The sequence below is a fragment of the Nannospalax galili genome, unplaced genomic scaffold, assembly GCF_000622305.1.
Source record: "Nannospalax galili isolate Female #2095 unplaced genomic scaffold, S.galili_v1.0 scaffold370, whole genome shotgun sequence".
Taxonomy (NCBI): Eukaryota; Metazoa; Chordata; class Mammalia; order Rodentia; family Spalacidae; genus Nannospalax; species Nannospalax galili.
Window position 1 is genome coordinate 1,486,444 of NW_008329335.1, and position 20,203 is coordinate 1,506,646.

General features: G+C 35.8%; 1 pseudogene; it reads right to left on the minus strand.

The window, feature by feature from the left end:
* Window positions 1-17,867, minus strand: part of LOC103737236 — a 59,052-nt pseudogene extending 41,185 nt beyond the window's left edge.
* Window positions 17,868-20,203: the final 2,336 nt, after the last annotated feature.

Genomic DNA, 20,203 nt, shown 5'->3' on the forward strand with positions numbered 1-20,203 from the left:
TAGCCAAATAAAATAGCTACATTCCTTAAAAAAAATATGATTGTAAATCATTTCTACAGTTCAAGATAAGTTGTGCCTTTAAAAAAATTATGCTGTCTTTGAACTCATTGCTATTTACATGGTCCAGAGCTTCAAACTGTAACTTTGCAAAGTACTCACCCTTTTCATGACTTTTGAGAGTAAGTCTTAAAGAAAAATGCATTAGAGAAAAGAATGAGCAACCTTTGATACATAAAGTTGGTTTGAGGAATAAATAAAATATATGAATGTATTTCTATTCCATATTACTTTTCTAAGCGTAATATGCTCTATATTTGATGTGAAGGTTGTTGCCATTGATCATTGATCTGATAAGACCCAGCTGACACCCATTTGCTGTATCTACATTATCAACTACCGGCAAAAGAACAATGTTTTTTTCCCTTAGTTTCTCTTTCAAATAGATTGAAGATGCATGGCTTAAGTCAGTATAAAACTCTGGGTCATTTTGTAAAGAAAAAAAAAATCAGAAAATACTTTGTAGTCATACAAGTTTGTTTTGTTACACTAAACCTGTGGCAAACAATTTGTTAGAGAACACAGAGTTCACCAGTGCAGAGATTTTATTTTTCCTCAGCGCTTCCAATCCATGCTTAAGAAGAAGCAATTGACTAAGTTGTACCTCAAGGCACTGTAATTCACTTCACATGGGTGAACATTTTGCTTTGGGAAGCCAGTCACTCACAGCAAGACCAAATCTATCCTATTCTATTTTGTGCTGAGGATAGTAACTTGTATGTGAATAACAATTGCACTCTACAGTCCACCTTTGTTTGGTAGCAGCAGTTCAGTCCTTTAAATTATGTTTGCCTTTTAGTATTCTCCTAATTGATTTTCACAATGTAGTAATACAACCTTAACAATGTAACCTAAGATTACTAGAATCACTTAAGGCTGTGTGTAAGCTCTACCTTTTCAGTAATGTTGTCTCATGATTGCACATGAATTCACTGACCTCTGTTACACTGTGTCTTGAAATACAAATATTGTCAGTTATTCAACACACATTTAACAAATGCTAGTTCTGATTATTTGTTTTCTTTGGTTAAGGACCTTTGCCTAAGTGCAAGCATAGTGTGCAAACATGTGTGTGCATATACACACAGTTAGCACTTCCCAAGAATACAAAAGGCTAGTATTAGTTCTTTCTCATGACAAGAAATCTAAAGTGATAAAGGCTGGTGAGATACTGAGAGAGTGGTAAAGGCCTTTACACCTAAGACTGAGGACCTGAGCTTGATCCCTGGGACCATATAATGGAAGGAAAAAGCTGATATCACCATGTTGACTTCTCACTTGCACATGCACCATTGCCCAAAAACACAGAAAGGAAGTAAGAGATGGTTGATTAAAAAAAAGGAAGAAAGGACGGGGGGAGGGAGGGAGGGAGGAAGGGAGGGAGAGGGAGAGAGGGAAGAAGGGAGGTAGGAAGAGAGGGAGGGAATATAAGATTAATATCCCCAAGATGATTATATTATCAATGCATGAAAGAGTTAAAGTTTGAAATTCTTCTGTCCTCTTTGGATATAAATTCTTATTTTCATTTTCACGGAGATAAAAATTGAACATTATCTAATATTAGCATTAAAGGTCATGTTTTATAAGTGTATTGCTTTTAGAATTACTGAAACTCTAGAGCCACTCATTTGAACTACCATAAAAGAGAAATGTTCCTCCTCATAACTGTTGGACTCACACAAATTCACATAATTAGCTGGTAATGCACACCTCCAAATAGCAAATCATCCCGGTTCTGAGCCCATTTCTGGTGGAGCTACGTACCATTGATCTTTCAAAACTCACCTGCTTAGACTGATGCTCATTGCTGATGACTATTCCAGGGGTCTGTAATTAAACATTCCTGTTTGCAAGCACATTCCCACAGGATCATTGTATATTTGTGTTCTGATTTGTTATTACAGCTATGAGTTAACTAGATACCATTTCACCCTTTACTGCATCGTTGCTTGAGCTCTTCTCTGTTAAGAAGCACAAGTCAAGCGTCTGTCTTTTCTTCCTGAAGCTGATTATTGCTATTAACACCAGGAGAAGATGAGGGACACATTAGTAGTCATTGTCCTCCTTATTTTTCTTTCCTGTTTTATCTTCTTAATTCCAGACAATGCATTGAATGTTGCTTAATGAATGGCTACATGATTCCTGGAGAATCAAATCCAAACCTCTCAGTTTGGCATGCCAGACCCTTCATGATCTGCCTGGTGATTAGTTCTCTAGCTTTGTGATTTGGCAGCCACCCCTCACACCTGTGCTCCAGGCTCCTAGAATGTTTCCCTGTACCTTGGCAGTGCTGTGATTGTCATGTGTCAGCACCTTCACACCTTCTGCCCAGCGAGCTTCCCATCAGCTGCAGGCTTTGCTAAATCCACATCTTTCCAAGCCATGTTCACGTGTGGCTTCATTCCACATATTCCCCACTTGGTCTGAGCTAAGTAAGATAAATGCATAGATGTAGATATATCTGTGGCTAGAGAGAGATCGGAAATGTACCACAAGCAAATTTCCTCAGGACTTTGGAATCAATCTGCATAACTTGTTGTTGTTCATTTAAGAGACAATATGCTTTATTGTGTGATGTTGAAAAAGCTTTAATATTAAAACTGTTTTCAGTTCTAAATGCTAGTAGTAAACTTAGGTTGTCTGAACCTTTCTTCTTAGCTTTATAGATTCCATACTTGCTTCCACTGAGAACTGGGTGAATGTCTGGAATCTGTTGTTAGATATTCTTCCTCTTCTTTGTTTCATCTCAGATCTTAATGTTTACATAAACATTCTATAAGGCTAATGGCAACTTCAACGTTGCGCTATGTTAAATGCAAGTAATGTCTTTTGAAAGAATGTATTCCTCATTTAGCACAGTGATTCTTTTCTCTTTGTTGTAACACCTACTATGTTAAATTAAATGTCATGTATATTTGCCTTAACCAAATGTAAGCAGTAAGCTAGTTAAAGTCTTTAAAATAAAAATATATGTTTGTACGTATGTATGGCTCTACCCATAATCTATCATCTGTCTATTACCTATCTATAGTTTATCTATTATTTATTCATATTTTGTGTGTGTGCATGTGTGTGTGTGTGTGTGTGTGTGTATGTGCGTGCACACGTGCATGCATGCCCAATCTGTACAGGTGCTAGTGGAGGCTAGAACAGAATGTTCTTGTGCAGCCTGAGTTACAGACACCTTTGAAGCACCCAGTGTGAGTGCTGGGAACCAAGCTTGGTTCATGTGCGAGAACACACAGTGTTCTTAACCACTGAGTCATCTCTCCAGCCCCACTGTAGTACTTTTAATATTATTAAAGGAGAAAATACATAAAATTATATAAAAGACATAGATTCAACTGTATAGATTTCAGTATAACCTTCAAAATCAGACCCAGTAATATATAATTGTTCTCTGTCTTGTGAAATGCAAGAAGATTAAACTGTGTTTATAGGAGAAGCTGATTCAATAAGCATAAAAAGTACTGTGTATAGAAATTTTCTAAAATAGAAAATAATGTGACTAAGGAAACTAAGCCAAAGACCAAACATGAAGTTTGCAATGTAATTTTTTTTACTGAAAAGTGGTTTAGGTTTACAGAGATAGCTTTTTCTTTAAGTGAATAATTTAGTTGACATTCTTGATTCATTAGTCGGATTTTTGGATGAATGAACTATGATTTTGTCCACCTATCTAGCAGATCAAGGCACTTGTCAACACTGATCACACTCATTTCAGTCTGGTTCCAGTAAGTACAGTTCCTCAGAGGACAATGACTCTCCCATGAATGTCTCAGATGGCAATAACAGTAGGCTCAAGTCAAAGATTCCTTGGAATTATTTCATTGACAAGTTCAAGTAGTTTCTTTTATACATTGCCATTTGCTGAAAATTATTCTATTAGGTGAAACATATATGGATTCCAATAATATGTTATTACTTATTGAAATGAAATTCAAAAAAAAAAATAAACAGTTGTCCAGAAAATATTTTAATCTATGTGTGAAAGACAATAGAGGATTTTCTTTCAATATCTAGACTTTGATTCCTCACCCTTTTACTCAACAAGTTGCTTTAATCAGCTTAAACACCTCTGATCTCTGAGCCATCATCTCATCTGGAGCCCATGGAGAACTCCTCTCATGTGCATTCGATACTCCCTTTGCAAACTACTGTCAATTTGGTTTCAGAAATGTGGCAGAAATAAAAGCATTTGTTGAAAAAATTAGAGTTTTTAACCTTTAGGAACTGTACCACTTAGCAGAAACATTACTTCAACTATTTGATTTGCTATTTGTCTACCTCCAGTCACAACTAAAGATTTGGTGTTTGTGTTTGGTTTTCACCTTAATACATAAACTTTAATTCATTTTGAAGGTTAAAAATCCCTGCAGTCTTAGAACTCTGCCCTGCTCCTTATAAATTCTTTTCCACCTCTGCTCTGTGGCATTCTTTTTAATATAAATCCATTTCAAAATTAAGACTTATTAAATTTTTCCTGTGCAACCAGAGATAATCTGGTGGACATACCCCATATTGTATCTAACTCATAGGAAGAATTTGTATAGTGAAGTCATAATCATTATTTGAGAGTTCTTTTAATTCTTTTTTCCTTTATGTTATTCATAATCTATTTCAACAATTTTGTGTAGGACAATAACTTCCTTTTACTGTCATTTCATATCTTTCATTTTCCATCTTTCCCATGTATCATGTAGTTAAAAGGATTCTTTTAAGTCCCTGCTTTTTTTGATTCGATATACCTATATGAAAGCACACAGAACAGCAGCAGTGGAGAAAGGCATATTCATCCAAAGAAGCACAGAGCATGCTCACCTCCAAACCAAACCAAATATACATTAGAATAGAAATACTGATATTATCTGTGAGAGGCACAATCTTCTTTGTGTGAGATCTGCTCCTGATAACTGAAGGACTTCATGTAGTCACAGATGTGTGTGTTACTTCTTTCAAAGAGAGGAATTGCTTTGCACATGAGAAAATATGTATGCAAAAGCTCCTCCTAGGTTCTGTCCCCATGGGTGCTTCTCCCTTAATAAATATTGCTACATTTAATTGGAGTGTGACACTTTTTACTATTTGAACTATCTTCTCCACACACCCACTAAACTAGCTAAAGATTGGAGTCATTTGATTTTCTTTGATTCAGTTTGGCTAATTACTATTCTCTTAAACTTTGTTTCATTCTCTACTTAGAAAGTGATAAGTCATTTAATTTGGGGACTAAGCCCAATTACCTATTTCTATTTAGCTGTATTAGCATTAAAGGTAAAATGTTGATTTTCTTCATTCTGATTCTTTTTAAAAATATTTTATTTATTATTTTTATTTTATGTGTATGTGTGTATTGCCTGAGTGTAAGTAAGTGCAACTGTGTTGTGCAATGCCCGTGGAGGACATAAGAGGCTGTTGGATCCCCTGGAACTGGAGTTACAGACATTTGTTAGCTGCCATGTGGGTGCTTATATATGAACCCGGATCTTGTGCAGGAACAACCAGAGTTCTTAACCACTGAGCTGTCTCTCCAGCCCCTCATTCTGGTTCTTAATTTATTGTCTATTTACTTGGAAAACAGGACTTAATGATAGATAAGCTTACTGATGTTTCGGAAGTATGCCAAATTAATTATAATTCAAAAAATATAACCTTCTCTAACCAAAACATAGGGTCTATTTTACTGTGCAAATATGTAATTTTTTTTTTTTTAATTTCAGACTCTGAGGCCTGGAAGTTGGCTGAGTAAATAAAGTGCCTGTTGTGCAAATCTAAGTGTGAATCCTCAATATTCATGTAATCTCAAGACTGGTAAGGAATCTTTTGGGAATCAGGCAGATCCCTAAGCTCACTGGCCAGCCAGCCTAGTAAAAACTATGTGCTCCAGGTTCAGTGATAGACTCCGACTCAAAAATAAAGTGGAGAAGTAATGAGGAAGAAATCCTAAAGTTAACCAGCTAATATCTGGTCTCCAATTATACCTACATGATTACATATTCCTGCACACATGTGTATGCCACACATATACACATAAACACACACATACTCTCTTATCTCTGTCTCTGTCTCTCTGTTTCTCTCTGTCTCTCTCCCTCTCTCTCTCTCAACACATACACACACACACACACACACACACACACACACACACACACACAATTCAGAATCTTATAGCAGATCCTGCTGTCAAAAACAGAGCCTTGCTTATGCTAGGCAAGTGCTCCGCCACTAAGCTCCATGCCCAGTTCTGAGATAAATGGTTTCAGGTAGCATTCTAATAAATAATTGGCACTGATGATTGATAGGATCAAGGGGGAGCAAATGAAAATGGAGGACTGATTTCTGATAACACTTCAAAAACATTTATTAATAATTTACAGACCTTCCAATGTAAAATTGAACAAGATTATATTACCACTGTGAAACACATTCACTGTACACTGGTTACCAACTGCCCGAGTCCAGTGGAATTGACCACATTCAATCAACCAGTTCAATGATATGGATGAATTCTGTACAAATAGGCAACTATAAACAAAAGAATTCTAGGCCTGATATCCTAGGCCTCTATTTTCTCCAATCTAAAGGCAGCTTCTCAGGACTGATGGGATTTCAATGGTACAAACCAATTAAACCGTAGTTGTAAGATTTTAAAGTGGAGCCTGCCTTGAACTATATTCCTTCCAGGCACTGTGAGCCCTGGAATATAGTTTTGAAGGAAAAATTGATTCAAGGGGACACAGAGACAGAACGTCGGGTCTTTCACATCCTTAACTCAAAGTGTTACAGTCCTGGAATGAATAGCAGCAAGGACTAGGTAACTTTAGGCAATTTCTTCCTACATGGTAGTCTCAGGAGATTATATATTATTCTTTAAAAGTTGCAGTAATTGAAGCATTGAGAACCACTTAAGCCCAAGGACATTCAATAGAGAGTCCTGGAAACACCTTCTACATATGCACATGATATGTCACCCACACTCATACTCTTTTCAATAAATTTCTATGTCTAATGTACCAGGAATCTGTGTTCTGACAGTAACAAGACTGGGATTTTCTAGAATTTCCTATTGACCAAACCTTTTCATGTAGACCAAATTGTATTTGGCTCCTTTGGGGAACTGAGACAAATTTTTGTTCACGTGTAATATCCTTTTTGTTTCTAAGTAGTATTCGTCATATATATTCAACACATTTATTTGTTCATTATCTTAATTTCTCTCTTTCAGAGACTAACTGAAATACGAGCTCACATCAGAATATTTTCTTATTTTATTAATCATTTTTATTTCATTCATTGCATTATATATACATATATATATATATTCCACAGACATACAAAAACACCAAACATACTAATCAGTAGCCATAGGCATCTGATTATTAATAATCTTCCAAAGTACCATCTCAAATAGCTATTTTTTGCCATTAGTGCTTATATATCTACAACATTTCTTCCCTTGTTGAATCTACAGTCAATTACACTCAGCCTGAGTTATATTTCCGTTTGATTTTCTTCACTGTAGATCTGATAGTAATAAGTGTTCTTTAACATGTTAAAATTAAAAAGTCGTTATTTTACCTTCATGATTTATTTTATTATATTTATTTATTTATTTATTTATTTATTTTTGAAATATGATGACCCTGTAACTCCAGCTGGCTGGGAACTTTCTATGAAGACCAGGATTTCTTCTGTCTGGCAGAGTTCCACCTACCTCTGCCTCCAGAGTCCTGGAATTAAACGCATGTACCACCATACCTGACTAGATTAGATTCATGTTTTAATCTTATTTTTTCCCTGGACATAAAATCTATGTTTTCAAAGACATTTTTACATCTAAAAAGTGCCTGTATTGGTTTTCTTTTGCTGGTGTGACAAGTTACCATTTGTTTTGTCCTTGAAATAGTCAGTTTATCATATCATACATTTTTGTGGCCTGAGGTCTGACATGGGTCTGAATGAGTCTTCTCCTTCAGTTTCTCCAGGCTGCCAACATCCACTACCTTCAGAGGTCATGTTTTCCCTAAGATATATTTTATTTATAATTAATAGTCCTTGTATTTTAATGTAACAAATCATTTATACTTTCGTTCCTCAAAGTTAGTACAGAATGAATTTATCTACATTCTTTGGGGGGAAATTTTTTTTACAAATTTCATACAATACATTTTCATCTTATTTAGATCCCCTCCCCTTTCTGAATCCCCCTTATTTCCTCTCACCCAACTTCATTTACTCTGATATAAATATATACCATATGCACTATTTATACTGTACAATATATATGTCTCTATAAAGTCAATATTATTTATCCAAATGGCCTTCAGTATGGGTCCATCAACTGGAGCCTGGCTAACCTACAAAGAGTTACACTTTTAAATGAGATTGGCTCTCCCCCTCCCAGTAATTATTGGTTGCCAATAGTTCCTCAGGTAGGGTTGGGATTTCTTAGTCACTTTCCTAAGACTATGCTAGAATTTTGTCTGGCTTGAGCTTACATGGGACTTGCAAATACTTTCACCATTGCTGTGAGTTCATATGAGTAATCGCCCAGCTGTCTAGAAAACTGTTCCCTTGTGGTCATACATCTCCTCTGGCTCTTAAAATTTTTTTACTCCCTCTTCTGCAATGATCTCTGAGCCTTGGGAGGTAGAATTTGATATAGGTGTATTATTCAGGGATAAGCATTCTGCAGCATCTTATTCTCTGTAAATTGACCAATTGTGGATTTCTGTGTTAATCACCATGTGCTGCCTAAGGAAGCTTCTTTGAGAAGTTGAGAGTTGAGAGATGCATTAATTTGTGAGTATAATGTCATCTGGAGTCAGTCTAACACTATATCTATTTATCAAAATAATAGTATTAGGTTTTCTCTTGGGGCCTATGAGTCTGTCTAGCAGGTTCCTAGGCCTGATATCAATGTCAGGTATGGGCTCCATCTTATGAAACACACGTTAAGTCCAATTAGAAAGTGGTTGGTTATTCGCATAATATTCATTGCATTATTACACAATTGGACATATCTTTCCAGGGCAATTGTTGTTCACAGGATTCACAGCTGGGTCATGGTAATAATTATCTTTCTTCTGGTAGCACACATAACACCTTCCAGCACTATGAAAGCTAGCCAGTAGCTAGCATGAGCTAGGTTTCTCCTTGATTTTTCTATGGCTCATGTATGTAGTGTTTTCAGCAATAGAAACTTATCATCATGTTCTGGTGGGTAATCAAGAGTAGGGGTAATAGCCAACATCGTTCGAAGACCCATGGTCAACAGTTTCAAAAGAGGGAGTCCATTTCTGGCATTGGGCTTTGCTTTGCTAGCCTATGGTATGTAGTAGGGGAAATGTTCCCCTGTTGTAAGGTAACTCCTTTAAATCTTTCTTTTATAATGTATGTGTATATCCTTTATAAAGCTTCTATAATGCTAAGTTTCTATATGGCTTTGCTCAAGGCCTTTAATATTAGTTATCCCTCTCCATAGCCACTCCTCTGCCCTGCCCTCCCATTCTCCAATCCATTTAATCCTTCCTACTCTATTATTCACTTTCCTTCTTTATGTCACCATATTCTACACCCCTCAGTCTCTCCCCTTTGTTGTTTATTAGTTTCCTGACCTATCTGGAGTTTTCAGTTGAAATATACACATCTGTAAATCGAAAACTAGCACTAGGTATGGAGAAAGCATGCAACATTTGTCTTTCTTTGTCTGGGATACCTCACTTGGGATGATTATTTCCAGTTTCACCCTTTTATGTATAAATTTCATAGATTCATTTTTCTTAATAGCTGAGTTATTCCTTTGTATAAATGTACTATATTTTCAGTTTCCATTCATTTGTTTATGTGCACCTATGTTGTTTCATTTCCTGGCTACTATGAAAAGGACAACATTGAACACAGATGCACAGGTATCTCTGTAGTAGGAAATAGAGCTTTTTGAGTATATGCTCAAGAGTGGTATGGATCTTATAGTAGATTGGATCATATCGTAGATTTATTTCCAGCTTAATAAGAAATCTGCACACACTAGCCACTTCATCCACAGTGGCTACAACAAATATATTCCCACCAGCAGTGGATTAAAGTTATTCTTTCCCCACATCCTTGCCTGTACTTCTTTTTTGTTTTTTTATTATTTTTTATTTTTTTGATCTTACTCATTCTGAATGCAGTAAGATGAAATCTCAAAGTGATTTTAGTTTGCATTTCCCTGATTACTAAAGTCATTCAACATTTTTAAAAGTCTTTCTCAGCAATTTGCACTTTATCTTAAGTCCCTGTTCAGCTCTGAGCCCCAGTTTTTAAATTGGGTTGTTTTCCATCTTGAGCTCTTTGTATATTCTAGATACTAACCCTCTGTCTGTGTTCTAGCTCATAAATATTTTCTCAGTGTATAAGTTGCCCCTTTATTCAAATGATGGTGTCCTTTGCAATACAGAAGCCTCTAAGTTTCATGAGTCCCCATTTGTCAATTTTTGGACTTAATTACCACACTATATGAATTTAGACTTACTTCCTGCACTTTTCCTGTTCAGAAAGTCCTTTCCTGTGCCTATAAGTGCAAGTCTATCCTCTACATTCTCCTCTATCAGATTTAGAGTAACAGGTCTTATATTCTTATTTCATTTTGTCTTCTTTTCTCCTCCCTTAAGTATTATATGAAATTGACAACTGTCTTGATGACTGAAGTTGAGTGCTCATAATAACATGTAATAGAAATCTCGATTTGGGGAGTTGCTGAATTACATATGAAAACACTTTCATTTTGCTTCATACTCAAAGAATATTTTACTGGTTTTGAATTCATTGGTTGGTAGACATTTTCAGCTCATTAAACACATTGTTCTTTCTTATTCACCTTTTATAGTTGTTGTCATTCCTAACTTTATTGTTTATTTTATCCCAGGAAACACTCTAGTGCAGTGACACAATTTAAAACAATCTCCTTGTCTTTGCTGTTGGTGACTTCACAAGGCTGTGTGAGTTGTTTTTGGTTTTTTGTTTGTTTGTTTGTTTTTAATTGATGTGATTTGCTTTGAGTGCTTCTCAATATCTGTCTCTCGTTTCTGAAAAGGTTTCAGCTAACATTTTTGGTATTCTGCTGCTGTTTCTCCTCCCATAACCTCTGATATCACACAAGATACGCAATTAAATACTCACTCTAACGTGCATGAATATAAATGTCTGTTGAATACTCTCTACCTTAACCACCTACTACATCATTTTATAATTCTTACCCCAAACTTGATAATTATTCCAGTGACTACTTTTTACCTGTTCTTAAAGTCATCTATTGATTTCAAATGATTTATTAGTTACATAAGATTTTTTATTTTTAGATTTCAGTTTGGCTATATTAAATTATTCTCTGTTTTTGGCTCTTCTACCTTCATAGTGTATTAAACACATTATTATTTTCTAGTTCGATATTTCTATAATTGTTCTGCACTTATTCAGCAATGTTTATTTCCTTATGACTCATTCATATTTTTCCATTTTTGAGAAATTGGTTTTTCTTTCCCACAGTTTCTCATTGTCTATGAAACATATTTTGCAGAAATACTCAAAAGCCTGAGAAGAAATTGAATTTGTTTCAGAAAATTCTGTTTTTTTTTTTTAAATAAAATACATGTGTAATTTGTGTGCAAAGACTTTGCATTGAAATTATAACATGGGTTTTTTCAGCCCCTAACCCTACTAAAATGTGAATAACAAGCACAAATTCTTGATGGTCAGTCATATTTTAATTGATTAAATTTTCTTTATAGAATTTGCTTGATAGCTTTTGGAAAATGGCCATCACTAAAATTAGTACTTTCTGTCTCACAACTTTCAGATTAAAATCATGCGCAGATATCTTTTCATAGTCTGCATCTTTCTTATTCAATTATCTAAGCTTTAACAAATCTAAAATACACATGGAGATATGACAACTTGTGGATTTATTTATGTCAAAGTTTAGAATGTATGTTTTTGTTCAAATTCAGTCATTGAAATCTTGAATAGCCTATTTTGGAAGTTTGTGAATCAAAGTGAGTTTTACTAATGAATATGTGCCACATTGTTTTTAAAGTTCAAATGAAAGCTATTTGGTTGCTACTCATTTTCATTTCAGATATCTGTAAGAACAAATATGTAATTGTGATTATCAAATGTTGTTCTTCAGTCTGTTCTCTCTTGCAAATGGATTAATTTGGATGGTTAGAACTTTGGAGCATCCATCTTCATCTTTCTATTTTACAGAAAATCAAATTGTGTCTCTCATAGTTCCCAATATAGACTGCAAAATAATGTCTGTTTCCAAAATTAGCCAAGTAGTTCACATCATGATTTATTTGAGTTGCAGCTTGAAAATAATAATTTCCACTCTATCTCTTTCTGGATACTGACTGTTTTCTGCCCTATACTTCCATACCTTCCTTCCCTTCCCTTCTCTCTCTCTCTCCCTCTTTCTTTCTTTCTTTCTTACTTCACTTCTCCTTCATTCCCTCCCCCTTTTTTTCTTTACTTCCTTTCTTTTATGGCAAATTTCAACCAAGGGCCACACACAAACTTGGCTAACACTCAGCCATTGAGCTATACCCCCACCCATATCCTTGCTTCCTTATTAGCCTCATTCTATATTTAATTTATTTAATTATATGTGTATGAATACTTTGCCTGCTGAATCCTGTGTGTGTGCAATGCCTTACAGAGGCCAGAGTAAGGAGTCAGATCCCCTAGAGTTAGAGTTATGGAGAAATGTTAGCTGACATTTGTGTGCAGTGAACCAAACCTGGGTCTTCTGTTTAAGGCAGACAAATTGGGATTAGATGACCTTTCATGGAGTTAAGCCCTGGAAAATTCTGATTCTTCTTCAACCAACCTCCATTGATGGCCTGTAGCTCTTCATCTAGGTGTGGGACATTATAAAATTTCTTCCTTCTCTCTTGGCAAGTAAACTGGTCTTGTCATTATGCAGATCTTGTTAGAGGATCATACTACGTAGATTTCATTGTTATAGCTTCCTTATTATGTCTAGAATGTTTTATCTTGCAGCAGATGTCCTGTTCCTCTGGATATTGTAATTTTTCAGGCCCCCTCTTCTGCTATCTTCTCTGAGCCTCGGGTCTAGGGCTTGCATGCTAGATGTATCAGTTAAGGTCAGACACCACATGGTCATTTATTGACTATAGTTTGAGCAGTTGTGGAAATTTGTAATAGTTTCCATCTGTTGCATAAAGAAACTACCTTGATGAGTGGTGAGAGCCATGCTTACCTGTGAATATAAGGATAAGTATCAGAAAATAGTAAGAAATTACATTGGTTTAGGAAAATCAAAATAGTAGCTTATCATCTAGGGTCTATGATTTTCTCTGATTTTTCCAGTCATGTGAACTTTGCTATAGTTACAGAACCACTCATTTCTACTGAGTGGACCTTGATTCTAATTAGACAGCATATATACTCACATCCACAAATGAGTGCTAGCCTACATCACGTGTTGTTGGAAGTCTGGGTTACCTCACTCTGTATAACAGTTTCCATTTCCATCCATTCCTGCACATTTCATGTTTTCATTTTTCTTTACAGCTGAGAACTCCATTGTGTGAATGCGCTGCATCTTAAATATCCATTCATTTGAGGGATGTTGAGCTTGTTTCTATTTCCTGCCTATTGTGAAAAGAACAGCAACAAACATGACTGAGCAAGTACATCTCTATTATGATAACAAATCCTTTGGGCATATGCCAAGGAGTGGTACAGCTGGGGCATATGGTAGATCTATTTTTAGTTTGTTTTTTTTTTTCAGTATTCTCCACACTGATTTCTATAATGACTTCACCAATTTTTAACACCACCAGTAGTGAATAAGAGTTCCTCTTTTCCCGCATGCTTGCCAGCATTTGTTTTTTGGATATTAGCCATTCTGACTGGGGCAACATGAAATCTTAATGTAGTTTTGGTATCAGAACTTAATGTAGTACTCAGTATCAGAAAAAAATGAGCTTGTGTTGTATGACTTTTTTTCTTGGTATGTTAAGAGAGTCTTAATAAGATCATTATATTTGGCTTTATTTTTGTCATAACAATAAGGAAATCAAGTCAGAAAAATATCATGGAGAGTTTAACCATATCAAAGACAGGCATTTTAGATAAAAGAGAATTCCTTGAGTTGATAGTGGGATAAGAGAGATGAATAGAATGGAAATGCAAAAAATGAACTAGAATATATAATTTTAGAGAATCAAGAAACAGAGGAATATTTTGTTCTATGGGATTCATTCCTAGATGGCATTGAAATTGGTCTAAGTATGATTTTCTACTCCCTTCTCAACTTCAATTTTCAATCATGCTAGATAAGTTTTTATACTTGTTTTTTAGTTTTAAATTAGAAACAAATAATTTTTAAAATGAGAAAAATAAAAATTAATGTTCAAAAAAAGCTTTACTTACAAAGTGAACATAGCATTAAGTTATGAACTTAAATTCATTGAGCTTCTTGAAACTTAACTAATGGTAGAATAGATAAACAAGCAGTAAGCAAATGTTGAGCATTACTTGTATATTTAACTGTGTCAGAAAACATAATTACAGGCAATTATGATTAATGTCCAACATCAGATATTAAGAACCTGAAGTGTGTAAAATTTGCAGACATGATTAAAATACCATTGGACTTCAGTGGGTGATGCTAGCAATCAACATTGGAATACGAGTTAAATTAATGACGAACATGATTAACTATGGGCCTTTCATAGAGACAAAGGTACATGTCTAAGGAATTCTAGTACAAGAGGCCACAATAGCAATTTTCACTCTCTCAAAAGACAAAATTAGGATCTGGTTGAATGCTTAGTCACATCCAGACAAAAGGAAAAGATGGAAATAAGTGGAGTGCTGGACATGAGAGAAGTTTCTCATCTTTAAATGCTATCCTAGCCAAAGAGGTAGTCAGCGTCGCTTTACAACTGAGTCATGGCAAGTAGGGTTGGTGAAGTTTTTAAATATATAGTATAGTCAATGAAGGCATGAAATCAGGATCTGAAAATCTGGATAGGTTAACATGCCAGCAATAAGTATTGCAAGAGTTTCAAAATGTGAGAAGCCTGGTCTCACATGAATGCAAATTTTGTGGGTGGTACACAGGGTAGTCTTTCAGGATAAGGCACAGAAGGACTCATTCAACACTCAGTGCATTTATTCTAATTATTTATGAATTCACAGAGGTGAAGCCAACAAGAATTTCTGATTTTCTAGTTCACTGAATCTATGTGGGTATTCGTCCATTCTTTGCACATTTCTCTTTTCACTCTTCTTTCCAAATATTAACAAGCATGTCAGAACATTACTTTAATTCAGTGTATTCAATCATGGTAATTATTAGTCTGAAATTATAAGTGTATAAGAAATGGAATAGAGTCTTATACAGTAGTCTACTCTCTTTGTTTTCCTTTGGTCTCAATATGTCTGTCCACCTATGAATAAATTTATCTATCCTTGTGTGTGTGTGTGTGTGTGTGTGTGTGTGTATCTGACTCTCATCGTATCATGACTATATTACAAATGCATTTTCTCTAGGATTAGACACATTCTAATATGACAGTTTTTAACTATTATTCAGATTTATAAAAATTATTTTGCTTGCATCTTTCATAAGGCATGAATTCCAACACCATTTCTAGGAGGATCTCATTAGGATACTAAACTTGGAATAAAAAATGTCCTTTAGTCATACGTTGTGGTACAATGCCCTTAATCGTAGCTCTAAGGACTTATACTCAGAAGGCAGAGGCAGTTGGGTCTATGTGAGACTGCAACCAGACTGGTCTAATGCAATGGGTTCCAGGCCACCTGGGGCAACAGGAAGACCCTGTCTCAAAACATATTTTTTAAAAAAGATCCTTTGATATCTCATAGACTGTGGTGGTTTGAATAACAGTATCCCCAATAGGCTCCAAGTATTTGGACATTTTGATGTGAGTGGTGGGTGTTCTTTTGGGAGGTCTTAGAAGGTGTGGGCATGCTGGAGGAAGCACATCACTGGGAATGGACTATCAGAGTTCTTAAGCCTTGCCATATTTCCAGTCTCTCTCTGCTTCCTGTGCCTACTTGCAGATGTGAGTGCTTGGGGGCTAAAAAGATGGATCATTGGTGCAAAGCACTGGTCCTCTTGCAGAAGACCCAGGTTTGATTCCCAGATCCCACATGGTGACTAACCACCATCCTTAACTCCAGTTCCAGGGGATCTGACACCTACTTCTGACTTCCGCAGGCATTGTACGACACAGGTGCACTTATATACATGCAGGCAAGACACTTATACAATCACAAAAATATAACATTTTTTTTTAAATGTGATTGCTTAACCCTCTGCTCCTTCTCTGGCCTCCTGCGACACCATACCTCCCCACTATGATGGAATCTAATCGCTCCGGATCCTGGAACCATAGCCCAAATAAACTCTTCTTCCCATGAGTTCCATTCCCATGGAATAATCCTTTTATCACAGCAACAGAAAAGTAATACAGAAGTTGGTACCAGTGAGAGGGCTGTAGGCCATGAAGAACCTGCTCACAGCCTAAGAGCTTTCCTGAGGCTAAGTTGAAAAGCAATGGACTAATTTCTTTGCCAGAGGATATTTCAATATATCCTAATGTAGAAATGGTGGTGTGGCTATTAATGGTGACTATTATGCACATCTACAGTGAAAAATCACAAATGGGACAGAAAAAAGCAAAATCTACAATTTGAATTGCAAAGAGCACTAGGAAGTTTAATGTTGGTGCCAAGGCATGAACTTTGATAAAGAGATTAGAGTGATTAAAGACAAATCTAGAGATTTGAACTTAAAAAATGGCAAGAGTATTTTCAGGGCAAGTCCACACCCAACTAAGCCTCCAACTTGAGAAACTAAAATGCTGGAGGGGTTGTCTACTATTAGAAAACCACAGCATAGAAGACCTGCTGGTAATGTTGATGAAGCTGGCCAGAGTTCTCCCCAGGATGGCAGCATTTGAACTTGGCAGTGTCCTTCACGTGATGCTAGCTTTAAAGGCATGAAAGATGCAAAAGTGAAGAGGTCATGGTTCCTCATGTTTCAATGAGCCACTGAGGCCTGGCAGTGTGCAGCAGGGGTGTCCTTGCATAAAGAAGGCCCTTACAGGTCATTGCATGAAGATATGAAGGTGAAGCCTGGTTGACTGTGTAGAATCCAAGATGAAACCTAAAGACTAAAATGTAATATGTGACTATAATTTTATACATATGAATGTTTAAATACACATATATAAGCATATATTTACCCATAAATATGAGTAATAAATACATACACACATGAATAGATGTGCTATAAATTTTTTGATTATTCATCCAGCAAAAAATAATTGTCTCTCATGGTCTATTACTTTTAGTTTTTTGCTCTGAGCACAAAAAGGTATGGCATAACTATCATCACAGGATATGGAGAATGTTCACAATTCAGAGTTCTGTGCATACTGTCATACCTATGTGAACACTAATCACTCAAATCTCACATACCATAAGCTAAATATATTATGTACACTATATATTTTATAAAATGGTCAAAATATTTACATGTATAACCACTCGGAATTTACAAATTTATATTAGAATAGCATACTAATTAAGTATAAATATTTAAATGGATCATTATGCAAGGAGAAAGTTCTTGTCCTCTCTATGTGGAGAATTCAGCTCAGAGTCACAGTTTTATCAGAAATGTATTTAGCAAACAAGCTATTCTCCAGAGAAAGCTTGAAACAGACTTACCTGAAAGTGCCATAGCAGCCTGTAGGGGCTTGCATTGCGAAGTTTTAAGAAGTCTTGAAGAATATTTATGAGGTAGGTGACATATTCATGGGATGAAGTAACTTGTTTTCTCCTCCCAAATCATGTTTGCCCAGATCTTCCTTTAGGAACTTTTTCTCATGCTCCTTTTTAAATGCCCAGAAGGGATGTGAAACCCCAATGCCAAGTATATTATAATGAAGCTGAAGTCTTCTGAAGATGCAGACCCTTCATTTACTGTTCATGAATTAATGGGAAATATCCCTGGAACCTAAGTTTCTGATACATGGGGCCAAACCTAATTGAGCCTTAAGGATTTTTAACCACAGAAGGATGCTCTAAGTGTAAGCAGCCAGCTTCCAAGACACAGTTCCCTTGTTTCCTCATGTTTAACTGCTTGGCTACCTGGTCTCAGCAGCATTCCTGATTAAATAAAACACAAGATGCTAATATATAATGTATTGTCATTCATCATTTATGTCTACTCTGTAATTCTGTATATAGGACTCTACAATTTTGCAAAATTGAAATACCTTACTGTGGTACATTTTTATACATTTATTTGAAGGAAATTTAAAGAGAAACTCCCAAAACAGGAAGAGTTCCAGGCGAGGAAAATGTCCATGTGTCAGGGCCATGTGCTTCTAAGTGATTATGAAACAAAGAAGAAAAGAGCAGAGTAAGGGTGAAGAGAGACTTGTCTTCTTTGGAGTCACAAATGATTTTAATGCAGTAGCGACATTATACACTAATATACAAACCCAAAGGTCATCCAATAGAGGAACTTGGTCTATGGTACATCTATGACAGAAATCATCAGAGTTTGTCCAGATGATCAGAGTCCAGATGATTGGGAAGTTATTGACACTGGTTTCTAAATTTGTAAATTTCCTATCTTCTGACTCAAAATGAGTGACTAAAGTCAAGGAACATGGATTCACATTGTCCTGAAAGACATGTTTCACTAAAGAAGCTGTTATATGAACTTTATATGTACAAAACAAAGTAATATCACAAATCAATGCACTTACCAAATACATTTGTAGAGCTATCTGGTTGGTGGCTTACAGCAGAGTGAGAAGATCTATTCTTCAGGATTGAGAAATTATTTTATTATTATTTGAAATTTTTATACATCTATGAACTAGAGGCTGAACCTATATATGCCTCACTCCCCCTTTCTGACACCTTCAGGCTCCAACAACATATCTCAATTCCAACTTCACATCTTCTTTTTAAGGAAAACAACCCAAGGAATGCAACTAGTGTGTTGCTTATATGCACATGGATGTGGGGTTATCCACTGGGGCATGGGCAACATGCAAGTGGTCAAAGCCCCTATAAAATGTGATTCTCCCTTCAGCCACCATCAACTTTGAATAGATAGATCTTCAGTTAGGGGTGGGGCCTCAGTTCCCTTCCCACTGCTGCTGGGATATTTAACTAGCCTGATCTTATGCAGTAATCACAGCTGTTCTGAGGCCGTATGTGCAGTAGGCATGTCAGATACAGAGGACAGCATTATCACACTTCCCCGTCTTCCTGCTCTTAAACTCTTTCTTCCCCATCTTCTACTGTGTTCCCTAAGCCTTGCAGGAGGTTGGGGCTTGAACACTCACATTTACTTATTCTCAGAACTTTGAACAGTAACAAGTCTCTGCATTAACTACTACCCACTACATTAAGAAACTTCTCTGACCAGTGTTGAGAACAGCATAAATCTATCTATCCTTGTAAACATAAATATTTAGAATTCAGAGTCAGTTTAACAGCATGACTATCCAGGGTTGAGAACAGCACAAATCTGTCTATCCATGTAAACAAACATATTTAGAAATCAGAGTCAGTATAACAGCACGACTCACAAAAACAACAAAAACAAGATCAGAAGATCAGTAAATTCTCCTCTGCAGTCTATGATTCCCTCCCTATTCATGGGTTTTTATTATGTTTGGTACCAGGCAAGCAATACGGCAAGCCTCAAATCCAATCAAGAGAGTAGTTGGAAAAATTTTGCTTTACAGAAAAGTTAGCATTCACTGCCATGAATAATATAGAATGTGTTTAAAATAAGCTAAGAAAATAATGCTTTTTGAAAATGTTTTAGCAGTGTCTAAATTTATTATTCTATACTGTTAGATTTCTGATTTATCTGTTTGCATAAAAGAAGGCAAGAGATTCTTAAACTTCATTTTATTAATGCCACTACTTGAATCCGAGAGCATTATGATTAATTAAAAAGTACACAAGTGCAATGTTAAAATTCAGTCCACTGTTTAAGATAAGATGTCTTATATTTTATAGTGTTTTTAGATTTTCTGAATTCATCTCGGTTGACATAGTATAACTTAAG